Here is an 11,424-nt window from a genome sequence, read left to right on the forward strand (position 1 = left end):
TTGATCCACCGTTAGAAATAGTTTGCACTCATGTAGCTTTTCCAACAGGCGACCTTATCTTTTGTGCATGTTATAGGTCCCCATCCTCACCAGCTACTTTCTGCACTGATCTTCGTGATGTCCTTAACAAATTAATTGTCCGATACCCAAAATCGCATTTGTTCTTATTAGGTGCTTTCAATTTCCCTAATATAGTGTGCAAATCTGGTGTTCCCTCTCTTAAGCAGCCATCCCCCGAATGCATCCATTTTTTAGATATCTGCGCTGATTTCAATCTAACACAGCTGATTAATGAAGCCACACGCACTACCAGCAGTTCCTCTAACAATTTAGACCTCTTTTTTACCACACCTCCTGAATTGGTCTCTACTCCAACGTACATTAAAGGAGTTAGTGACCACTCGCTTCTCCACTTCACAATTAAGAGAAAAGGTTGTTCTACGAAAGTCGTTAAAACTATATGTGACTACAATGCCTCCGATACCACATCCATCACAGCTGAACTAGAGTCATTTATTACTGAGTACACACTAAACTTTTCCAAACGTACCGTTGAAGAGAACTGGTTATTGTTCAAACACAAACTGCTTGCACTAATAGATCGTCAAGTGCCTAAAAGAAAGGTTGTTTAGCATTCTGCTTCACAGTGGTTTACTGGAATCATACGCCGCCTGCGTAGCACAAAAAAGCGCATTTTTCGTCGCGCCATAGCAACTAACTTTCCTGAACGCTGGGCTGCATATCATCACATTCACGCAGAATACGCTATCGCAATCAAAAATACAAAAAAAGAATTCTTTTAAACACCCTCCCATCACTTCTCAATCTAATCCACGCAAATTCTGGACTATTGTTGGAGGCAAAGAAAGCAAAGTAATCCAACTAGCCACTTCTGAGAATATCCCGATCGCTCCGAACCAGTGCTGTTCCGTTTTGAATGATGTATTTTGTTCCGTTTTCCTCAAAAGTGCTCCTACTACTGTTCCGTCTCTGCCTAATTGCTCTTACTTGCCAATGAATTCCATTACTATAGACTGGGCCGGCATAGCAAAGTTGATTGATAACATGAAAATATCTTATTCATCGGGCGAAGATTCAGTCAATTGTAAAATGCTCAGAATTACTCAACTGTATTCGTCCATTATGCTTTCGATGCTTTTTTCACAGTCTCTAGGCTCCTGAGTACTCCCAAGCGATTGGAGGGTTGGCAAGGTTGTTCCGGTCCCTAAATCAGGTAATACCCATTCCCCCAATAACAACCGTCCTATATAACTCACAAGTATTCCATGTAAACTTTTGGAACACGTTATATATTCGCATCTCATCACTTTCCTTTAGTCTAATTCCTTCTTTGCGGCTGAACAACATGGTTTTAGAAAGACGTTCTCATGCGAAACACAACTTATATGTTTTACTAATGACCTACTTACCCATGCTGACATGAACTTCGATATAGACTGCGTGTTTTTGGACTTCGCGATAGCTTTTGATACTGTTTCACACGATCTCCTAATTTTTAAACTTAGCATGCTTAACATTGATCCAAATGAACTAAACTGGATTAAAAGCTTTCTGTCAAATCGAACTCAGTACGTTTCTGCTAACGACTGTTCATCTTCTCACATTTCTGTAACATCGGGCGTACCCCAAGGATCGGTACTGGGACCTCTTCTCTTCCTTATCTATATTAACGACCTTCCTAAATGCATTTCTCATTCATCTATCAGAGTTTTCGCGATGAATGCGTCATTTATCGCACAATAACTGACCACACTGACTTTATTAAGCTTCAAAAAGACCTTACAAGTATATCTAACTGGTGCGATAAATGGTTCATGCAACTAAATCCTAGCAAATGCAAAACAATGCATCTATCGCGTCGCACTAACATCACTGACAACACGCGCACTTACTTTCTTCGCGGCACTTCCTTTGAATCCGTCAAATCGTACAGATACCTAGGTGTTCATATTTCACGCAACCTATCATGGCATATGCACGTCGAGCATGTCACTAATAACGCTAACCGGGTTCTTGGATACTTACGTCGAAATTTCTCTGCTGCGCCTCTGCCAATATAAAATAACACTTTACAAAACATTAGTGCGGCCGAAGCTAGAATATGCTTGCACAGTATGGGATCCCAGTCAAATCACATTAATCAACACACTTGAATCCATTCAAAATTGCGCAGCACGTTTTATCTTATCTAACTATTCTCGTTACGCCAGCATTACTTCCATAAAAAACACCCTTACCCTGCCAGACCTTTCTTCACGCCGTAAATGTTTTCGACTGTCTTTTCCATAGGATGTATCATCACAACCGTGTATTAAAGGATCATCTTTTTGCTCACCCATCATACATATCGTCCCGTTCTGACCACATGTTTAAAGTTGCTGTTCCATTTTCCAGAACAAAAATGTGTCATAATTCATTTATTCCCAAAACGAGCGCAGACTGGAATGGCCTTCCTCCCTCCATCGCTGCTATTTCTGACATCTGCAATTTCAAGACAACTGTATTTTCTGCCGGTTTGTAAATAATATTGCATAATATGCACTGTTCATTTTATGTACCTTACCACTCCTTTCTGTAATGCCCTCGGTCCTGGAAAGTAACCGAAATAAATAAATAAATAAATAAATAAATAAATAAATAAATAAATAAATAAATAAATAAATAAATAAATAAATAAATAAATAAATGTAGAAACATTGCAGATCGATGCGATATTATTGGGACTGAATGTTCCCGGAGGTCTAAATTGATACGGAGTTCTTCACCTCGATGTTTCTCATCGCGCATGTGCAGCAGTGGGATGGAAACTTTTTATTCAATAACATATACTCAAGTTCTGGGTAAAGCATGAATGAGCTGGACTTCAATTATTTTACTACATTAATGCAGCTAGTGTTAATTGCGCCAAAATAATTTTAATTAACATGTGAGAACCTCTCAAAAGAAAGGAAAACAAAATTGGCCAAAACTTGGCAAACTGGGTTTGAGTGCTCCTGATCGCAGGCATTGTTGGGTAACAAACAATAAACCGGTCATCAAGTCATATCTTTTGAGACCAAAACGGACGACACTGCCATGCACCCTGGTTGTTCAGTAAGCAGAGGATCAAAGACGCACACGTAATCAAATAAATGCAAATGTGGCAGCTCTTTTGAATAAAAAGCGGCGGACGAAATCTGCTCCAGCACTTCCGCAATTTTTAAAGGTAGTGGCTTGCTTTTAACATGCTGTTATTCCCAGTTCATGTACTCGAATGCATATCAGAAACTATATCGGACACATTTCCATTACAGTCAGATATGAAAAGTTTCCCTCGAAGAGCCCTGTACGAATCAAGTTGAAAGTGGTTGAAGCGTTCTCCTTTAATTGCTACTACCCCGTATAATTCATGATGATAAACCCCTTAGCAAACATACGTGACCAGCCGGTGAATTGTGGTTCTGGTTTCGGTTCGAAAAGCGCGCTGAGAAGACATTCGACATCTCTGGGAAGCCGCCTGGCAGGCTCTCCTCCGCATCCTAGCTACCACTGTTCATTTGTTGTGAGCATGAACCACTAGCTAAGCTGCGATTCAGCTGCTACAGTGCTCAGCCACTGTTGGCACAGAGGCACTGTTTGAACGGAAATGAGTGATTTCGTGTATTCGGTGCATTCGTGGGACAGCGAAATGACCAAGTTGCCGTCGTTTCGGAGCGCATATATTGATGCATATGTGTCGCGGTTGACAGCAACCACGAAATGTGAGCGGAAAGCATACAAGGTCGTCACCGAAACCTACGTCGTCACATCATCTTTGTCTGCGAATAATTCTTGCCCAATGTAAGAATCCGGGCTTCGTTTAGGCATTTAAATGTTGTTAAACCGAACTCATTAGGCGCAGGCGGAGCGGCGTTAAAACGCTGCGCCTGTCGGTACCCCATGTGCTGTGCTCGCTTTTTTTACGTTGCCGGGTTAACGTGCAGTCCTTCCGGATTAAACTGATTTGCTCATTTTATTTCTACGCGCTGCTTCAAAAGATCGAATTAGAGACACGTCCAGAAAGAACGCACGTTAGAAACGGCCGCTGACCTTTCGTGCGCGCTCATATTCGTGCTGTCCTATTTTGTGCATGTGTTTCTAAGCTGCACGTTGCGATGTTTCTCGTAAACTCGCTGTGCTCGCGCCGCGCACAGTGGCTCTCCAGTATTTTTTTTATCTATGTAGACTTAAGACTTCTGCCACTGCAAAACACTGCAACACCGAGATACTCTTGCATTATGAAGTAAGACGACGGCACTTTTATGGTTTGCATATATTGCAGTACACGGGTAAAGCAACCCGACAAGACGAAGGCGAAGGGACAGGGTTACGAAGAGCAGTGTTTTCTTCGCTTTCATCCTGCTACGCTGTCCTCTCCTCTTAAAGATTCTTGGGGACGAGACTGCAGTAGTCATGCCACAAATCCTGATGCCAGTACTTTTGTCTTTATTTCAGCAACAACATAGTATTTGTGAAGGCCAGCTGCCACAGAAGTCAGAAGAAGGAGAAGCCACCTTATGCAGTTTTAGTGGCCTTGTCTCTGCAAGGTGATGTGCTTGGCGGACGTTGTGAATGCGCTGGTGGAAAGTATGTGTGCAAACATTTGCAAGCAGTGCTAACGATTCTCCCGCTGCATCAGGAAAAAGGATTCTCTGAGGCACCAGCTCATATGTCATTGACTTGCCTCAGCGGTGCGAGTGCCAAGAATAAATCCACTACGAGGAACCAGTGTCCAAAAAATTTAATGGCGAAAAGTTGCTGAAGGCGGGCACACTCTTCCCCGCAGCTCAAAGGTATACAGGGACCATGCTGCAAGTGAGCACTAGAGCAACAAGAAGATGACATAAAAGCATTTGCTTATGCCTTGAATACATCTAGTGGAATGCACCATTTTTTTTGGTGTGCTTCAAGCTGCCGACTGCAGTGAATCAGTCGAAACCAGATACGGCAAGCGGATAAAAGGCTGTCTGCTGAGCTCCCAACAGTCGCTTGTGCCGCATGGGTTTTCTGTGCTAATATCAGACAACCTAAGAAGCAGGCAGCCGCAGCTGTTGGAGACAGCTGAACCTTTTATGTGTTTCAGTGGCCTGACAACTTGGCAAGTTCCGGCAAGTTCCTTGCCCAGTGGATGGAGCTACTGCGACAATGTTTAAAGTATTTGCATCACTCTTATGTTTACTTCATTTCAGTAAAGACGTACATCTGTTACAAGCCGCAAATTGTTGAAGATACGTGGCGTATAACGTTGTTTGTGACACGGAGTATCTGTGTAACACAAATTAAGTCATTGTTTTTATGCACCTTTTAGGGTATAGTTGTCACACCTGCTGAAGCCCAGCGTCTGGAGAGGGCCTCCAGTAAAAAAAGGAAGAGCACGACTTGGTTTGACACCGAGAGCCATCGTTTGACGGCGTCGCACTTTGGCGTAGTCGCAAGCCGCAAAAAAAATGGATGGGAAAAGGACTAACTAACCTAACAGCTCTGAACGATCTTCCCAGTGTGAGAGCTGTCAGGTATGTGTATTTGCTACTGAGAGATACATCTCGAAAAAATATCACATTCCTAACATAACCCTTTTTTTCAGATACGGAATTGCAAGTTAAACTCATGCAGCCGTGCGATATCAGGATACCATGATTGCTGCAGGCTCCACTGTTGACATCATTACCTGTGGAGTTTTTGTGAACACCAAAAAACCATGGCTGGGCGCATCACCAGATGCGATTACTTTTGATCCCTGTGAGCCCTTCTCGTGGAGTACCGTGGAATTGGAATGCCCCTATTCTTTGATAGATGCGACAAAAGAAGACCTTCTATCTAAAGAGTTTCGTCGAGTTTGACGAAAACTGCCAGCCAACACTCAAGAAGAACCATGAACACTATATGCAAGTGCTCGGCCAGATGGGTGTGACCCAGACGCGGTGGGCAGACGTTGTAGTGTTCGGGCCGCACTTCCTCATTATCCAGAGGTCGTGTTTCTGCGAAGAAGAATGGAGCAGTATGGAAGCCGTACTGAACAGCTTCCATATCAACACTGTTGCCTTTTATGGCGAAGCAGATCAAAGAATGAATAAAACGTGAGGCTTGTTTCAGCAGACCACAAGAGTCTGTGCTGAGCACTGCGCAGACATACCATATCTGGGTAATAAGTGGGCCAAGGGACAGGGCTATTGGGCTGTCAAAGATGTGATAGCACTTGATGCGTTGTATTCGTCGGTCTACATGGATGCGACAAGATGCGACGTCTTGCGTTTCATGCACGTCTTCGTTTTTGAACTGGTCCGGTCTGAGAAATGATGGAATGTTGAGGCCAACTTTTTTTTTTATCAAGCGGGTCCCTCATAGTGAAACCCTTGCCAGACATGACAGTGTCTCTGGAAGAAAATGTCTGGTTTAGAAATACACTTCGAATCACAACTTCTCTATCGGACAGTGACCCCATGAACAGTTCCGAATCGAATCTCCGCAGACCATCTGTCGATACACCAACAAGGGCCTTCGCACCTAATCTCTGTGGCATCGATAATCATTCTTGTGGAGCGGTTAGAGCTCGCGGAACACGGCAGACATATTGCGGTTGATCACACTTCCGGGTGCCCACAAAGGTAGTTCCATGGCTGGAGATACATAAAGCTCACCCAACTAGAGAATATCCTCAACACCGTACTAAGTGAGATACCGAAAATGTGGCCAAGGTACGGGTGAACAAACCCTGTTCTGAGTTTAACCAGCGTAAGGAATAGCCCTTCCTCTGGTGAAAGCTTGCGAGATCGACACCTGGTATCATCAATGGGCAGGCATTGTTTCTTGCTAAACACATTACATGCATTTTCGCCTGGTTTTAACAGCAGCAGCAGCTTCTGGAAATCCTGATAGTTGAGCAGTCCTGTGTAAAACTGCATGCTGCTAAAGTCATTCGTGAATTTGTCAAATAAAAACAACCTATTTTGCTGTTTTTCATTCAAGGCTTGTGCTTTTTGTAGCTGCTGAGTGGTCACAGCAAGTTGCTGCTGAAGATTTTCATTATGTGCTTCAAGTTGGGCAATCTTCTCTTTTTCTGCTACAAGATCATCTTATAACTGCTGTAGAGAACTTTTCAGATTTGTTACATAAGTATAGATGCCTTTAAGTTCCTCAGATTTTAACTGAAGCTCTGCCTTGATGTTGATACACATAAACGAACTTGAAGTTCAAATTGCTTCTCAGTTGGAGAGCCCGGTTGGTCTGCCAAGTCTGCAGGCTGGTAGTCTCAACCTGCTACGTTGAGGCTTGTAGGGGGCTTGTCATCTTCAGTGCTGCCTTGGTGAGGTGTTTCTCTAGACCCGGCTGTGCTGGTTTTGGTTGTTGGAGCCCTGTTGAAGCAGTGTGGTAGTCGCTGCTATGTGGCCGCCGTTTGGTCACTGCTTTCGAAAATGGGAACTGTGATGGAACAGCATTTTCTTTTAGAAACCGTCTTCCACTTGCTACATTGCTGATGATGTCATCTGGCTTGGAATGTTTGGAGCATACTTTAGTTGACTGGTCAGTTACAAAATTCTGACCCGGGTCTCTCTTTATACCAATAATCCACTTCTTGAGCAGTAGGCTGCCTCTGGGAAACTTGCGATAGGACTGCGAAAGATGTATACGACATTGAGAGCATGGTGTGACTTCTAATTTCCTTCTTTCTAGTCGATTATCTTTTATGTAAAAATGGATACTCTATTGACTGAGTTGATCAACGTCACAAATAAAATTTATATACTCACGCCTTCTGCTTTACTTTTTTAGTCAGTGTTTGCTTCCTTAAAGCAATAGTTTTCTGAGCTATATTATCCAGTGTTTTAGTTTTAAAACGGTTCACTGTGTTACGGCAAGCGAAATCGATACCTCGCGCCAGTATAAGCACGGCAAATGAAATCGCTCGCGTGAGCATATGCCGCAACGGTGTCGTAGCGGTGCTGTGGTCAAAGCACACTGCTGCTGATGGTGAGGTCGCCTGTGTAGTATTTCCTGCGGCGACCGAAGTTATAACCGAGAAAAACCCAAACAAGCGTGTTGGGTGATGCTAGTGAGAAATGGTATTCTAAGCTCTGGTCAAAATGCATCGCTTACATATGGGACCCCTTGCTTCCTTAATGTAGCTCCAGGATTATAATAGGCAGTACGAAAGCTCACAGCCTACCATAGCGCATACTGGTGCCGCCAACGAATGCAAAGTTCACGAGTAGGGGAAGTGTGCACGCAGCTTGGATTAGACGGCCTCCGCCAACGCCGTCGTTCGCTTGGCTGCACAAGCACGAGCGAACAAATAAGCGGCCCGTTTTGCCAGCGCATTTTTCAAAAAACCGCGAGAATCTGTCAAGCTGGAAGGCTATCAGTAGCCACCACGTCGTTTCTAATAATGTTCATGCGTAGTCAGGTTGCCGTGTGCTTCGGCGCCTTCGTGAAGCAGACGCAGTTAGACGGAGCATTTCGTCTACATGCGATAATACTGTGCGTACTTTTCGAAGCGCATAGAACTCCAGAAATAAACTTACGGTCGATCAGAAAAAAAAACGACCACAGTTCAATTCATGGTGCCTGATGAAGCGCGTATCAGAAAACCAGCGTCCACTGCGGTATACGGGCCAGAGCAAACACAGACTCACAGTACACACTTTTCCGCCATTTGCGTCGCGATATCTGTGTTGGTGGCATTGTCCCTTACGAAAATGGCAGATATGGGCCAGATATATTTTATATATGGCTGTATATACTCATATATGGGATCATATACAGTTAACCCATTAGCGCCCAGCGTACTTTTAGAAGTACAGTTAATTTTTTATAATTTCACCACCAAAGACTGCAATTTTCTTTTCAAGTAGGGCATGCTTTTGTCAACAGGGGATTGGCCAACCACCCTTAACTAATTTGGCGCACTTCCTCTGCTCAGTATGTCAGCTTTCTGTGGTGAAACTTCAGGATGTTTGTTTCCCACGAACTGCACCGGTAGTTGCTTGCTTATAATTTTCTCACGGCCGTATTTATGTACATAGTACGCTAGTTTCAAGTATAGAGTAGCACGAAAGACGAAAGTAAACAACGGATGCTTTGAATGTTCCGCACCTTTAGCGTTTTTTTTCTCTGTGATGATTTATATACTGCTGTACTTTCTATAGTACACTGGGTCTTCCTGTGTGCAGAACGGCGCCTATTTATTCCAGTTCATAGATATTATGGTTCCTGCCAATTTTACGGAAAAAATCACTTTGTCTGCTCAGCAAGGCCTCGGAGGCTGCTGTACTTGCCGCTAGTGGTCTTGAGTATGTTGATGGTATGATTTTAATTGGTTGTAATAAAGTTTGGTTGTAAGAACTGAAGGTTCTGCAGAGCTGACAGTCACTGTTATGCCATTCACACCGTCTGCGGAAAGTACTTGAGTTCAGAAATGAAACTTTTGGAAGCGCGTGTTGTCGTGTCGTCACCTAAGGTGATTTCTATGCTTAATAACAATTTCATCTTTTTTTTGTAATTTTTTTACCTCTCAGGACATTCTTGTAACGCTCCACTGGGAGGAATTTAAGGCTAGAGGAACTGTTCGCCAAAACGGGTTTAGGAAGTGTCCATTCGGGCCAAAGAAAGCGATGAAATAGAAGCAGCCATGAAACATCGATTCTTGCTTCAGTAGTATAGGTTACATGCCTTTATTGAAGTCTACGATCAACAGTATAGTACCTATGGCTTGCAACTATAACAGCAGTGAGCCTACGTGTTTTGTAGAGTGGTGGTTGCCTATAGCGCAAAAAAAAAACAGATTTTTTTAAAGCCAAAACTCCTTTCCTTTTACAACAGTGGTATGGCAGGTGTTAACCTTTCGCATCAAGCCATCTACTGCCAGTATATCAGCATCAGGGACAAAAAGTGGTAGTGGTTGTAGACACCAAAGCTCAATTTTGCAATTGTGAAAGCCTGAACAATCTGCCAAATCGCTAGAGACGAGCCTGCTGACTATTTTTGCTTTGGTAAGAACGTTACTCATTATTATCTTCACCTTGACATGCAGTAACCAGCGGTTCGCAGACACTCTGGCTCGATCGTACCTGCTGCTTCTTTGAAAAGGAGAAAGCTTTCCGTGCAAAGTAGGATAACTGCGGTGCCAGTATAGCCAGAAAATATTCATGAGGGCCTGCAAGAAGTGTTATATCACCCTGCGTAAAAATCGCAGACATAATAACAAAGTTCACGCCACCAATAGGAATGCAGTGAAGTAGCCACATGTGCTATGGGGAAGACCCAGTGTACTATAAAAAGTACACCTGTGTAATCTCTGGAAGGAATAAAGCAATCGTGACGAAATTTCAGCAATCTCTTTTTCTTTACATGAGAGTATTATGTGCTAAAAATGAAGAAAATCCCTCTGTTAGATTGTTCTTGGTCCCTAATTTGTTAAATAGGTCCATATATGGTCGTATATACGGCCAGATATGACCATGGGAAACCTGATATGCCGCCATATACTGCTATATATTGAAAGGTGAAAAACGTAGCGCAAAGAGACGAGGACACAGAAAGACGGACAACACACGGCGCTGTGTTGTCCGTCTTTCTGTGTCCTCGTCTCTTTGCGCTACGTTTTTCACCTTTCAGTTATGAACCAACAAGCCCAAGCATATACCCTTCTGTGCTATATATTGTAACGTGGCGGCCAGCTGAAGAAAGAGGAGTGGTGAACCATGAACAAGAGATGGTTTAATGGCCGCTGGCCTAGCGCGAGCGCTCCGCCCCGCGCCACTGCCAGCGTCATCGTCTTCGACACACCACCCGGGGCCTCCGAGCGATCGTCCCGATCGGTGAAAAACAGACGTGCGAAATGGTAATGAGTTTCAGAGGGTGGTGAAACGGAATATGGGCGTATAAGGCCGCAAATACGGGCAGATACGGCCATAAGGTGCCTCATATAGTGCCATATACTGCTTTTTTTGTCGTATTTGCGCCCTTATACAGATGCTCTTTCTTTATATGGGGACCTTCAAATCCTTATATGCAACATATCCTACCTCATATGTGGGTTGCTTGTGCCATATACTTCCTAACTTAAATAATTAACTTTGTGTCAAACATGATATTATTGGATAATTAAGATGGTGAAACACACCGCACAAGGTACTAAGCTTTGTATGATTGAGGCTTCAATCAAGTTAGACAGCTATTACATAGCGGTGTTTAATTAAGGTCAATTAAAGTACAGTGCTATAAATCACCTCGAACATTGCTATGATTTAAATGCACTAATACATGCATATACGCGCTTTCTATCTCGGGTGCACTTCGAACCTTCCTGACGAACTAAACCTTCCTGAATGGGTCTAAATACGTGGATTACAAGTCCAGCGAGTTGGCTGCGATCGAAATTATAGTTTT

General features: G+C 43.4%; 2 pseudogenes; one reads left to right on the forward strand and one right to left on the reverse strand.

The window, feature by feature from the left end:
* The first annotated feature begins 3,646 nt into the window (after positions 1-3,646).
* On the forward strand, positions 3,647-6,109 carry LOC149333663 (uncharacterized; annotated as a pseudogene).
* A 19-nt stretch (positions 6,110-6,128) lies between these two features.
* On the reverse strand, positions 6,129-6,941 carry LOC149333664 (uncharacterized; annotated as a pseudogene).
* Positions 6,942-11,424: the final 4,483 nt, after the last annotated feature.

The sequence above is a fragment of the Amblyomma mixtum genome, chromosome 8 (assembly GCF_055824585.1).
Source record: "Amblyomma mixtum isolate Tamu chromosome 8, ASM5582458v1, whole genome shotgun sequence".
In the NCBI taxonomy this organism is placed as follows: Eukaryota; Metazoa; Arthropoda; class Arachnida; order Ixodida; family Ixodidae; genus Amblyomma; species Amblyomma mixtum.